This window comes from Canis lupus, chromosome 10 (assembly GCF_011100685.1).
Source record: "Canis lupus familiaris isolate Mischka breed German Shepherd chromosome 10, alternate assembly UU_Cfam_GSD_1.0, whole genome shotgun sequence".
NCBI lineage: Eukaryota > Metazoa > Chordata > Mammalia > Carnivora > Canidae > Canis > Canis lupus.
Genome location: NC_049231.1, coordinates 27,417,344 through 27,430,897, shown reverse-complemented (window position 1 = coordinate 27,430,897; position 13,554 = coordinate 27,417,344). Strand labels below are relative to the sequence as shown.

The 13,554-nt window shown below is 52.1% G+C and overlaps 1 protein-coding gene across 2 annotated transcripts in view; it reads right to left on the bottom strand.

Annotated features, from left to right (window-relative positions):
* TMEM184B (transmembrane protein 184B) overlaps positions 1-6,092 on the bottom strand; it is a 49,587-nt gene extending 43,495 nt beyond the window's left edge. For both annotated transcript variants that reach the window (XM_038550608.1, XM_038550609.1), the window contains exon 1: positions 6,033-6,092. The gene's annotated coding sequence lies outside the window, so the exon portion shown is untranslated. The remainder of the gene's footprint in view (positions 1-6,032) is intronic.
* Between the last annotated feature and the right edge of the window lie 7,462 nt (positions 6,093-13,554).

Below are 13,554 nucleotides of genomic sequence, written 5' to 3'. Positions count from 1 at the left end.
CCAGGGACCTCACCTGAGCCTTGTGGCACCCAGGAGGTGAGCAGGGGGGTTACAAGTAGCTCCACAAAAGGGCAGGTACTTGCCCAAGGTCATCACTCCAATTCTGACTTCCATGTAGTTCTCTGCTTGCCACTCATGGCCATAATGCCATCTAGCAAAAAGGCTGGGGACGTCATCTTTCCCACAGATACTTGAAATACAGCACCAGGAGTTCTGGTTTTTAACTTCTGTGACTCTTTCAACTCTATGACTAACTTAATAATTTCGCCGGTAAATGCTTATGACCTGGTGTTATGTGAACAATGAGATAATGCAGGATTATACCTATAAAGGAAATATACCCAAGTCAACAGTGATTATTTCTTGGTTATGAAATTGGGGGGGATTTTTAGTCTTACACACCAACCTCCTGTGTTACAAGTTCACTACAATCCACAAGTACTTCTTTCAAAACCAGAGAAGCCTATTGTTTTTCAAAGGCTAAAACACTAAGATTAACCCTGCAACTTTCCATTAAATACTCAATTATTTACATGTGACTTTTTAAAATATAGTAGAGCTGGAAGTGACGCAGGTCAGGCACAAAGGTTTTCTGGGTGGGATCTTCCCCCTCTGGCTTCAACCCTAGCGGAGAAGGAAAAGGAGTGACTGTGGGGCTTCCTGCCTCTCCGCAAAAGTCCGAGACCTCCCAGACCCCGGGCTGTCCCATGTGTCCCATTGGCTCCTGATGGAAGCTCGGCTCTGATCCACAATCCTGTTCTGATTAATCCTGCCTTTAATATCCATCACTTCTCAAGAATAATTCCAGCTTTATCCCGAGTGGCAATGACATTAACTTACCCAGCCATTCATTTGTGTAGTCAACAACTATTTCAGCACCAACTTTGTACAAGGCATTGTGCCAGACAATGAGCCACTGGTAACCCAAGTCTGGAAATGACCAACCAGAGGCTACACATCATCCTTCTAAGTTCTGCCCTAGCACAGGGTTTCAGCTGAGCCAAAACGGTAGCAGCAGAAAGGTGAACAACAGCTGCCTGGATATATGTGCAGCTGAATTCCAGCACCTCGACACCCTCTGCTGTAGTGCTCCCTCCCTATCCTCCCCTTGCCCAGTCCTGAGGCAAAGTGGGGTCCAGGAACGAGACCCTGCAGAGAATGCTAGGGGCTTAGGCACCAGGCACCTATACTGCATCCCACTTGGCAAGCGGTGGAGGCAAAGGGAGGGAAACCAAGAAAATCCCAAACTGTGAGACCATCCAATTCTCTCAACAGCCCCCTCCCACTTTACTTCTTCCCCTTCCTGCCGTCTTTGAGGCTGAGAAGATCACATTCAATTAATATTTATTAAGAGTTCACTAGATGCTAAGACCAGATGCCAAATGATTTTAGAGACAAGAACTCTGACCCTGGCTTTGCACATGTTGTTCCCTCTGCCTGGAACCTGCTTCCTCTCCTTACACTCAGTAACAGCTTAAATGTCACCTTATCAGAAAAGCGCCTGCCCAAACAGGAATGCCCTGATGTTCCCTCAGCGTGCTCACAACAATAGTCACTGCTCCTGTGTTTGCTGTCTCTCTTCCCAGCGGGACTCAGCTCTGTGAGGGGAGCTCCCTGCACTGCCCAACATACAACACACAGACATGGAATATTCCTTTTTCTTAAGATATGTTTTTTTTCTTGGGACGCCTGGGTGGCTCAGTGGTTGAGTGTCTGCCTTCAGCTCAGGGCGTGATCCCGGAGTTCCAGGATCGAGTCCCATATCGTGTTCCCTGTGGGACGCCTGCTTCTCCCTCTGCCTGTGTCTCTGCCTCTGTGTCTCTGATGAATAAATAAATAAAATCTCAAAAAAAAAAAAAAAAAAAAGACCTTTTTTTCTAAAGTAGGCTCCATACCAAATGTGAGTCTTGAACTATGACCCTGAGATCAAGAGGCATAAGCCCTACCAACGGAGCCAGCCAGGTGTCCCAGCAATACTTCTTTCTTAAATAAGCCAGTGACAACAAAAGCCAGTGTTTGCTGAGCATGTACTATGTGCCAAGTGCTGTATGGAACTCCATGCAGACATGAGGTCACAACAGCTGCATGTCGGCTGCACTATAATTATTCCCATTTTACAGATGTAGGAAATTGCATCATTTCCCCCCATTTTTAAAGAATCGAAATTAGAACCTGGTAAGCAACTTGCCCAAGGCCACAGGGCTCATAAGAGAGCTAGACTTAAACGTCTCCCAATTCTCTCGCCAGGCCACCAGGGCCACTTGGCTCTTTATCTTCCATTCTCCCCAGGGCCCAAAGGGGCGTTTCTTTCTCCTGCCAGGAACCATTCGTCCCCTTCCTGGATTCTCAGCCTCCTCTCCCGAGACAACCAATTCAGAAATCTTCTGACTCCTCCCCTCATGTCCTGCACCCCGAGCTCCCACCCAATGTGGACGTCTTGCGCGATAACCCCTAGTCTTTCAGCCCCGAGGCCCAGCAACTAGAGCAGCTGCATGAATGCTGGTCCCTGGACACCCAGCAGAGCAGGCAGGGAGAGCAGGCATCTCCCCAGTGAACTCGCACATGGGATCTGCAGTTAAACCCAGATTCCCAGGCTCCAATTCCTGCTCCGTCCCTACTCCCATCTGCTTGTATTTATGGCACTGCTGGGCGTGGGGGCATGTGGAGGATGCATAGCCACCATAGCTCTCAATAGGGAAAGGGAGCTGCCCACACTCATTCCAGATCTAAGGCGTGAGAAGTCAGTGAGGTCTCGCAAGAGCCAAGAGCAACCTGGGTTCCCATTCAGTGGGGCCCCTTCACAGCCGGCCCCAGAAGTCAGTTTGAGGGCAGACACTATGACAACAGTGGACTCCAGGGGCCTGTCCTGGATCACACAGGGTGTCAAAACCAGAAGCTGCTGGAAGAAGAAGTGGGAAAGGCAGCAAGGCCTAAAATGGATGCCTGTGGGAAAAGCGTGCTGAGGAAAAACGAAAATGAGAGAGGGGACGCCAGGTGTTCTCGGGGTTCTCTGTAGGAATAAGGGAAGGAGGAGGACACATGGTAATGCTGTCCCACATGTGTGTAACATGTGACTGAGGAACTCAGTCCCTTTGTGAAACCTTCAGGGGCTCCCTGTTGGCCACACCCGGGTCAAGTTCAAACTCCTTAGTGAGGCCTTCAAAGATCCTCATGCCCGGGGCTCACTGTAGCCAGGTCTGGGAGGCGAGGTATCCCAGGCCTCCATACTCCGCCCTGGGGTTCCTCATCCTCCGGGGTGCAGGGCACTTGGCTTCTAGGAATACATCTGGCACATCCTGGGATGAGCGGAGGAAGAGCATGGGCTCTGAGGTCAGACTCGCTGGGTCAGAGCTCAGCTCAGCCAACCACATGGGCTTGAAACTGCAAGGCTGGCTGGTTGCACAGTAGGAAGGTAAGTAAGTATTCCCACCTCACCAGGTGGTGGGGGAATAAACACAGTCATTCATCAAAGCACTCTGAACTGTGCCTGGCACACAGTAAGTGCTTAATAAACAAGCTGTTGTTCCTATTGTCCTCAGCACCCTTTTAGGGCTTCTGTTTCAACCACAAGTAGAGCACTGTCTTGCACACAGTTGTTACACACTGGACTTCCTCAGCCAACCACAGCCTTTTAGAAGGCACCACCCACCATTCAGGACCCTGTCCCCCAAGGTGGCCTAGCATGGAGCCCGACACACAGTAGGACTTCAGCAAGTGCTCACTGCCCCAGTGAAGGCCCATGGCAGGCCTCACACAGAGCTCTCCCAGGGCCCAGCCGCTGGCCCTCCACAACTCACACACCAATTCCCCAGGTGAAATGCCCCACAGAGTGAGAAGGGCACTCGGTTTCAAAACAATAAAGGGCTGTACTCTCCGCCTTACTGAGGCTGTTTCCACTCCAGGGAATTTACAGGGAGAAATAAGCACAGAGGGGACTGGAAATAGCGCTGAGTCCCTCTCGGGGAGAGAGCTGGGCTGGCTCTCCAGAAACCAGGAACAAAACCTCAAAGGCAGAGGGGGGGCAAATGGCCTCCAGACAGAAGCCCAAGCTCCATAGAACTTGGCCAACAGGAGTGAAGTAGGACAAGGAGATCACTCACACCCATTCTGCCTTGAAGGTCTCCTTCTGGCCCACTTGGAGAGCTCTGAAGGGGCTCCTTAACCCACCATCATGTGGGAGCAATTTACAACACATCCAGAATCCCAAGGGTTGCACAAAGGCACCCCAGGTTGCCTATGGTCTAGGGGGCAAAAGGGAGGAGGTGGGAATTCACAGTGCCTTCTCTACCCTCATAGCTATTGGGCCCTCGTGTCTGAATGGAGATCACTATCTACATCCATCTCCACCCTTCTCCCAAGCAGACTGGGAGGCCTAGGGCACCAAGATCCATTCATCTTCAGATACCTGTGCCCCTGGCATGGGGCCTGTCATGTAGATGTTCAATCAGTTACGAGGCAGCAAAATCTGGCAGCAAGAGAGGTCCTGGCTCGAGGAAGACTCTATCTAGGCCTGCCATGGACCACAGACAAGTGAGTCATGTACTCCCCCTGGATCTCAGTTTCCTCAGTTGCACACGGGGAATGACAACAGTTCTGTACTCACACAGCCACTGAGAAAATTAACTGGGAAAATATGTGGTAAGCACCAAAGACAAATGTTCATCATCCTTCAAGCTTCAGCCCAGCTGTCCCCATGTGTTGGAATCTTTGCTGCTGGCCACGTTCCCCCTCTTCCAGCAATGAACCCACACTGCACTCCCTCTATTGTTTTATATTTTTCACATCGTTGTGATTGCTTGTTTCTAAGTTTGATTCCTCCACCGACCTGAGAGTACCTGGAAGCCAGGGGCATTGTGAGTTTGTGTCTGAGGTCTGACAACATGGACACACACAGGTCAGGCTGCGGGCCCTCCCCAACCCACGGTGCCGGCACTGATACACAGGGCACCCTCTGACGAGATGTCCCGACGTGCAGAGCCGAGGGGGCCCACCAAGCATGCTGAAAAGGAACAGACAGGAAGGGACGCTGCAGACATGACCTGTGAAGGAAGTCACACCTCTGAGACCTGCGTCTCCTCTGCAGGCGCAGGTGAGCTTGTTTGCCGGGCTGACTGCAGTGCACAGGCCTCCAGGGCACAGATTGCTGCTTCTTTCCTTACATAAAGCTCCCAGCAGTCAGATAAATAATACATGGCCTTCACCACACACACAGGTATCAGGCGTGCAAACACTTGCTTTGCACCACAGTGCCTGGGGTGTGCTGGCACACCCATGCGTATGTGTATAAGATATCCGGCCTTACAGGACCCAGAGAGAATATGCCCACCCCCCAAATCTGCCTTGCCATGGCCCGGAGTCAACTAGCACCAGACCTAAGCGGTGTGCCCAGAGAGGAAATGTACACCCACGGGATGGATACTCACACTCTAAACCGGCCTCCTTGGTCCCTTTCCCAACAAATATCCTTGGAGCCCCCGGTCATCCTCGGTGCCCCTCCGAGCTGCTGACTAGTATGCAAGACTTACACCATGAGTGCACGGTGCATCCCCAAAGGCCCGGCCAGGCCAACCATCCTCCGGATCACAGCCACCCGCACAGGGCACGGATGCCTCCCCCACCCGGTGGTGCCAGGCGCCAGCACACCCACCGGGCTCGCACAATCCCACTTGCAGAGGGCCTGTCCACCCGCCTCCCCTCTCCCCCGGCCACCCCCACAGGCAGGTCCGATTACACGCCGGGCGAGGGCCTGCCACGCTGGCCAGGAGGGGGCCAAGGCACACCCACGGGCGGTCCCGCGACCCGCAGGGCGGGGAGGGGGCGCGGGGCGGGACGGGCTGGGCCGGACGACGGACGCCCCCTGCCTCCTCGGCCTGGCCGGCTCCCCTCGGGCCTTCCCGGCCCGGCGACCTGGGGCCAACGCGCCCCGCGGGGCGCCCCCCGCGCAGGCCTCTCCAACCCCGAGCAGCCCCCGCCCCCGGGAGCCGCAGCCGCCCCCCTCACGGCTCCGGCGCGAGCCCGGCCGGGCCAGGTACCTCAGGAGCCCATGGCGGCGCCGGCGGCGGAGGCGGGTGCGGACCGCGCGCGGCGGCGACTCTGCGGGCGGGGCGGGCCGGCGGGCGGCGCCGCAACCCCGGTGTCTCGCCGCTGCCGGCGGGTCCGGGGCCCAGCGGAGTGCCGCCGCGGCGCGCCTGCGCACTGAGCACGCCTCGGGGAGGGGCGGGGCGGCGAGCGCGCCGCTGAGATCACCCGCCCGACCTTAAAGGGGCCGCGCCCGAAACCCGCCGCTCGCCGCGCGGAGGTGGGAGCGACCTCGGTCCTCGGCTCGCACCCAACCCGGCCGAGAGTCGTCGCCCCCGCCGCAGTTCGAGCCCCCAACCCTGCCCACCACAGAGCTTCTGGGGCTGCACGGACAAAGTCCTGGGCTCCAAGCTCGGCCCCCGACACTCGCGGGCTCTCTGGCACTTCACTTTTCTTAACTGTAATTTCCTCCTCCGTCGGGGCCTGTTTTGAAGATGGAACAATATATAATGGCTAATCGTCGAATGAAAGGTGCGCGTGGAATTGTGCAATTAATGCGTGCTGAAGCGCTGTCTGCAATCGCGGGAGGTGGAACTGCAGAGCGGAGAAAGACGTTTTCTTCCGCTTCCACTTCGCGGCGCTTCATTCGTGCCCCGCCTGCCTCCGGGCGGCCTAACTAGCAACATTTTTCAGATGCCATTGAAGCTGCCTACCCCGTTGCTGTTCGCCAGGTCCACCCCTTATCCAGGTTAACTGAAAAACAGAATCCAGCCAAGTTCTGGCATTGGTGTGTTCCAGATCCCCAGATGTATTTCTATCCCCTGCCCAGACTCCTACCCCATACTCTCTACTTAACACCCCCAGCTTGAGGTCCAGGGGCATCTCCAAGTCTGCGTGCCTCCCAAACACATACAAGCCTGCACCCTTACAGCCTCCCCAACAGCCCTTGGCAACTCTGGCTTTTCGGTGCCCAGGCCAGAACTCCTGGAGTCATCCCTGAATCCTTCCTCTCACCCCCTTACCCACTGGGGCGGAAAATCCTTGGCTCTACCTGCGAAATATATCTAGACTCTGACCTTTTCCACCTCTTCTCTGCTAACACCCTCATCCAGTGTCTGCTGAGGGTCACTGCAAGATCCTTATTATAGACTGAACTCCACTGCCCAAAATTCACATGCTGAAATCCTAACTCAATATGATGGTATTGGAGGTGGGGACTTCGGGAGGTCATTGGGTCATGAGGGTGAAGCCCTCAGGAATGGGATTAGTGCTCTTATAAAAAGGGTCCCAGGGAGCCCCCTAGCCTTTCTGCCTCGTGGGGATAGAGGTTGGCAATCTGTAACCCAGGGGAGGGTTCTCACCAGAACCCAGTCACGCTGGCTGGCATCCTGATCTCAGACTTACAGCCTCCAAAACTGTGAGAAATAAATTTCTGTTGCTGATAAACCACCCAGTCTATGGTAAATCTGTTATCACAGCCCAAACTGACCAAGATTATCACAACGTTCTCCTAATTTGGTTTCCTTTTCCCAGCCTTGCCCCAGACTGTGTCAGTATAGGACCAGAGGGATTCTTACACTCTATTTTTAATTTTTTAAATAGATTTTTATTTATTGGGACACCTGAGTGGCTCAGTCGGTTAAATGTCTGCCTTCCGCTCAGGTCATGATCCTGGGGTCCCAGGACAGAGCCCTGTGTCTGGCTCTCTGCTCAGCAGGGGAATCTGCTTGTCCTTCTTCCTCTGCCCTGCCCCCTGCTCATGCTCTTGAGAGAGAGGGAGAGAGAGAGAGAGAGAGAGAGAGAGCTTGTGACCACACAAGAGAGCATGAGCACCTGGGGAGGGGAGGGGCAGAGGGAGTACAAGCAGACTCCCTGTTCAACCCAGAGACAGTTGCAGGGCTTGACCCCAGGACCCTGAGATCATGACCTGAGCCAAAGTCAGTTGCTTAACCCACTGAGCCACCCAGGTGCCCCACTTAGGTAAATCAGAACATGTCAGTTCTTCGCTCGAAAACCACCAGCATTCCCCCATTTCACTGGGAGTAAAAGTCAAAGTCCTTACAAATCCCTACAAAGCCTGGCTCCATTTAGCATTCTATCCATCCAGGCATGTCTGACCTCATCTCCACCTCTTCTTTCCCTCCACATTGACCTCTTGCTGTTCCTAGAACTAGTGGAGCACCCTCTGCCTCAAATCCTTTGCACAAGCTGTTCCATTTGCCAGGATGACTGTTTCCTCATATATCCAAATGGTCCTTCCCTCACCTTCTTTAAGGACTTGTTCAAATGTCCCTCACTCCCTGAGGCCTTCCCTAGCCACCCTAGTAAAATTGCTAAGCCCCTACATGCGCTCCTGATTCCCCTCTTATCATGCTCTATTTTTTTCCCATTATCACTTAATTTCTATCATAATATATAATCTGCCTGTTTTTTGTCTTCCATCAGCCCTCTAAGGACAAAGATGTTTACTCTTTTTGTTTCCTGATGTAATCCAGTACTTAATACAGGGCTGACACAGAGAACACACTCAAAGATTATTTATAGCTTTATAGCTTTAATGAATACCTTCTAGAAAGAGTCCTATAGAAAACTTCTTTCCCAGCCTCAGGTAAGAAGTTCCTCAAGGCTATCCCAACACAAAGAACAAGCCTACCAGCTGCATTATGATCACCTGTTTATGACTTCCCAGCTCTCCAGGGCAAAGTCCTTGTCCCAGCATCACTATCTCTCGTACTTAGCATAGAAAGCTTACAAACCGGACACAATTCAACATCTGCTGAGTGTTCAGGCCAAACCACACCCAAATTCAGGTTCTCAGCCCCTCCTCCTCAAGGGTACTAACTCTTGGGTCTCAGCTTACAGAGGCCCTAGACTGGTGGGGGCAGAGACAAGTGGTGGGTATTTTTAGGCTTGGATTGCCAGAAAGGGTTTAAAGACAGAAGGTCACCTGGCCTGAGTGACACGGCAGATCAGCAGGTAGCACTGGAAGCCCTGGTTGTTTGCTCCCTGCCTTTCCTCATCCTCTCCCTCAGGCTTTCCAAAACAAAGATCAAAATGTATCCCACTTGTTGTCCCCTCCCTGCTCCATGCAATTGCCCATCATCCATCTAGGCTCAAAGATGCTGCTCTTATCAGTCCCTTCCTCCCTCCACCCGTGGGGCCACTGCCCCGATTCAGGTCCCCTTACCTCTGGACAATTATAACAGTTCCCCAGCCCACCTGTCACCCTATACCTGCCCAGTGGCTATAGAAAGCTGAATGTCTTTCTCTGCCTCCAGCAAATAGCTATTCTTTCCTTCAAGACCACATTCGAGGTCATCTTTTGATTCCTTCTTGATCCCCACCTCCTTCATTTTCTCCATGCTGTTTTAATTAGCTTCTCCTTAACAAAAAGTTAGAAATAATCTGAAAGTCACCAAGGAATACTTAAGTAAATTCTGGTATATCCGTACAACAGCATACTTATGTAGATATTCAAATAGCCTCTTTATACATTTCTAATAACATGAGGAAATGATTAGGAACAATATTGAATAAAAAGGAAGTAATAGATTTGCATGACCACTTGGTCTGAACTCTGCAAAAAAAAAAAAAAAGGTCAGAAGAGAGACTGAAAGAAATATGACAAAATGTCAACCGTGGGTCCTTCTAAGTGGCAGGATTATTCGTGTTAGTTTGGTTACCTTCCCCCTCCCCTACCATCTTGTTTCTCTGTATTTTCCAAAATTTGTTGGCAAAATAGCCTGTAATATCTTCAAAATAAGAAAAAGGTTATTCAAAAAATGATTTATTATTCCCTTCTGTTTTATTCTCACTGTGCATCATGAATTCATTTGAATGCATCTGTCTCCTCCATCAGACAGAGAACTTCTCAATGGTAAAGACCAGATCAGATTATCTCTGCATTCAAAATCCACTCCTAGCATTTAGTAAGAGAGTGCAGAGAGAAGAGCCAAAGCCTCAGGAGTGAAAGCTGATGAGTGGCCCAGAGCCCAGAACTCTCCAGATCCATTTACCTGTAGCCTCTATGTCTCCTACCTGTCCTCAAGGATGCAGTGGGAGACCTGGCCTGGAGCCCTGGAGAGGCAGCATGGTGTGGCAGGCAGAGCACAGCTCTAGCTCCATTACTTCCTAGCAGTGAATCTTAGGCATGTGGCTTTGCCTCTCTGAGCCTGTTCCCCATCAGTAAGCAGGTAGAGAGTAAGAACAACCCATCTGGCAGGATTGTCCTAAAAATATATATATGAGGAAGCCTAGTGGCTCAGTGGTTGAGCATCTGCCTTGAGCTCAGGTCGTGATCCTGGGGTCCTGGGATCGAGTCCTGCATCGGGCTCCCAACCTGCTTCTCTCTCTGCCTGTGTCTCTGCCTCTCTCTCTCTGTCTCTCATGAATAAAAAATAAAATCTTTCAAAAAAATACATATATATATATGAATGAAAATGTCAGCACACTACTATGCACACAGCTGATAATTGTGCTCTGGTCTACAGAACGGGACTGCTGAATACTCAACTAGCTTTTTACCTGAATTGAACCCTTTGGGTTGCAAACTGATTGAAATCCAATTCAAGTTAAACAAAGAAAGTGAATTTATGGGCTCAATTAGGAAGTGAAAAGCAGAGCTGGATTGGAGGCCTCACACAGAGTCATTGGGACACTATGTCTCTCTGTCATATGTGTATTGGTACACAAACACATTGACTCATTCTCAGGTGGGCTTCCCCCGCCCCAACAAGAGCAAAGCACCTCTTTCTCAAGAATTCTCAAAGTTTTGTCTCAGGATTGCCTCTGATTGGCGCATCTTGAGTCATGTTCCCATTTCTGAGCCAATCCTTGTAGCCAGGAAATTCAATGCTCCAATTGGCCAGGCCTAGACTGCCCAAGCCAGGGGGTGGAGTCATCCCCCACCCCACAGGACTTTACCCTGTGCAGTGCAAACCACTTGGTTCAATTCTCAGCTCCACCACTGACAGGCTGTGAGACTTTGGGTAAATCACTTAGCTTCTCCGAGACTCAGTTTCCTCATCTGTAAAATGAGGATGATACGAGTACCCTCCTTTCAGGGCTGATGTGAGGATTAACTGAGGTAACACAAGTAAGGCTGTTAGCACAGAGCCTGGCACGTTATAAGCACTCAGTGTGTGTTGTTTTTAATGTCCTCAAATACAAACACAGAAGACCCTTTCTGAAATTCCTGTTCGGGATTGAAAACCTAAACAGGCTCAAATGGGATGATTTTGATTAAGCAAACCTGATTCAAACACGGTCACCCGAGAGTCCATTTCCAGCAGCCATCTTCGTCCGCTGCCTGGATCTTGGTCCTGCTGTTCACATGACCTAGAATACACTCCTCACTCCTACCTTCACCGCATTTCCGTTCTTTCCCTCCTTTGGGGTCCCTGATAAAACATCAGTTCCCCTGCATATGTCATTAAGGGGGGGGGAGGATCTAAATACTGGATGTCTCATTTATGCAAATATATATGTGTTTGTGTATTTGTGCGGGGTGTGCCTGCATGTGTGTGTATGATTTAAAATACATAGAAAATTTCTGGAAGTCAGGAGAATAGTGGTCCTATAAATGGAAGGCAAAGAAGGACTAGATCTTAATCATCTTTGCATTCCCAGAACTTGACACACACGGGCTGGCATTGGTGTGTTCTTCCTCATCTGTAGCACGACTACTATTTATTGACCATATACTATGTGCAGGCCATGTACCAAGCTCTTATTATCTCATCAAGCAGCAGTGACCACCATTTAGCAGATGAGATGTCGGTGACATGAACCCAGGACCCATTCCAGCCCCCACAGGAATTAGGAAAATCAGACAGCAAGAGAAAATGCTTCTGATTTCACACAACCTCTGCCTTAGTGGTGGTGACGTTCAGGCCATCATTGACCATCAGCAAGCAGAACGAGGCCATTTCTTGGAGACGCCACCTGGGATTGTGTGTGTGTCTAAATCGGGAATGTGGCTGTTGATGATTTGCAGGCTGCTTTGGGAAAAGCCTGAGTTGGAGACACAGGAGAGAAGCTTCTTTTTCTGTCTCTCAGTCACGCACACATACGCATGCACACACCTGTCTTTCTGATGTAGGCGGGGCCAAGTCCCACTTCTAATTTACCTAGTCAAAACGAACAAAAACAAGCAAATGAAAACAGGCCAAAGAGGATTTACTGCCAATTTCCTTGGAGTTCCTAGGAATGTGTTTCAGATTCTCTACAAAATCCCAGGTTGCAGTCAACTATTTTGGAGCGCTGCCACCCGGCAGGGGAGGTCCTCTGCAGGTGGGAGCGGAGGGGGGTGGGGGGGCAGGTAGCTAGGGAAGCGGGGTCCAGGGCTTTCTCAGAGAGGCTTTAATGAGAGGGAGGTGAAGAGGAAACAAGAGGCCTGGCTGTCAGCCTCGGAGCTACAGTGACTGGTAAACCCGGATGGGACCACTTCAAAGGGGCCTCACCTTAATCATAGGTGCTTTGAAGAGGCTGGGATGAAAAGCCTCAGAGGTGTCATTACTTGCCATGCTGTTCCCCCAGGGGCCTGCAGGGGTCTCCGGGCTGCCTCCCCGAGCCCCAGGGCCGGCTCTCCACTCTGCTCACCCCCGCAGCTGGCGGGGCTGCTCCCCCAGCCCCGCAGCCTCTCCCTCGGGGAGCAGCCCAGCCTCGGTGAGGCCGAGCCGGGCTGGGCAGCTCCCTGAACCTCACAGGCTGCGGGATGCAGCCTCACCCAGTCGGGAGGACAGAGATGCTGTTGGAGAGAGGCTAGGGTGAAAGAAGAGGTGGCAGGGAGGAAGGGAGAAGGGGACTGGTGTCACCATGGCAACGTGGATCCTGCATCCTGGAACCCTTCTCCCTCACTGACCACAGGTCCCCAGAGGACTGTGGCTTGAGCCAGAGGCACACAAGCCAGGGCTTGGAAGGTGTTTATCCCTTGGACTGACTGACTCGTTCCTGTGGGCGCCTGTGCGGTAGGCTCTGGGAAGGAGGATGTGACGCAGGGCTTGGCGGCGTTCTCAGCTCTAACTATGCCCATATCTGTCTCTCAACTAGGGCACAGATGGGGGAGCAGCAGACGGAGAGGATATTGGAGTAGAAGGCTTTCCCCTTTGCTCAAGCGCTGCTGGAGCCTGCCCCCCCCAGCAGGCTGCAGGGGTCCCCCCCATCCACTTCTTTTGGGAGGCCTGAGGTTGGGGGGGCAGCGGACAATAGGAAGGAATGGAGCCAGTGTGCCACTGCCCAGGAGGGAGCAGCGCAGTGGTATGAGGAGCTGGGCTTTTTGCAGGGGAAATGAGTTGGGTGGAAGCCCTGCCCCTCCTTTTGTCCCAGACCAGGTTCTCCTTGTGCCTCTTCCCCTCCCTTCCCAACCTGCTGCAGCCAGTCATCTATCCCCCTCCTCAGGGGCTCTTTGGCCTCCAAATACTTGCACACCGGTTCGACCCTCAAAAACCACTTCTTTCCACCTGCCCACCCAAGTAGGTACTGGCCTGGGCCTTCCTCCTCCTGTCAGCCTCCTGGGTGCACGGCCTCCTCCCACTC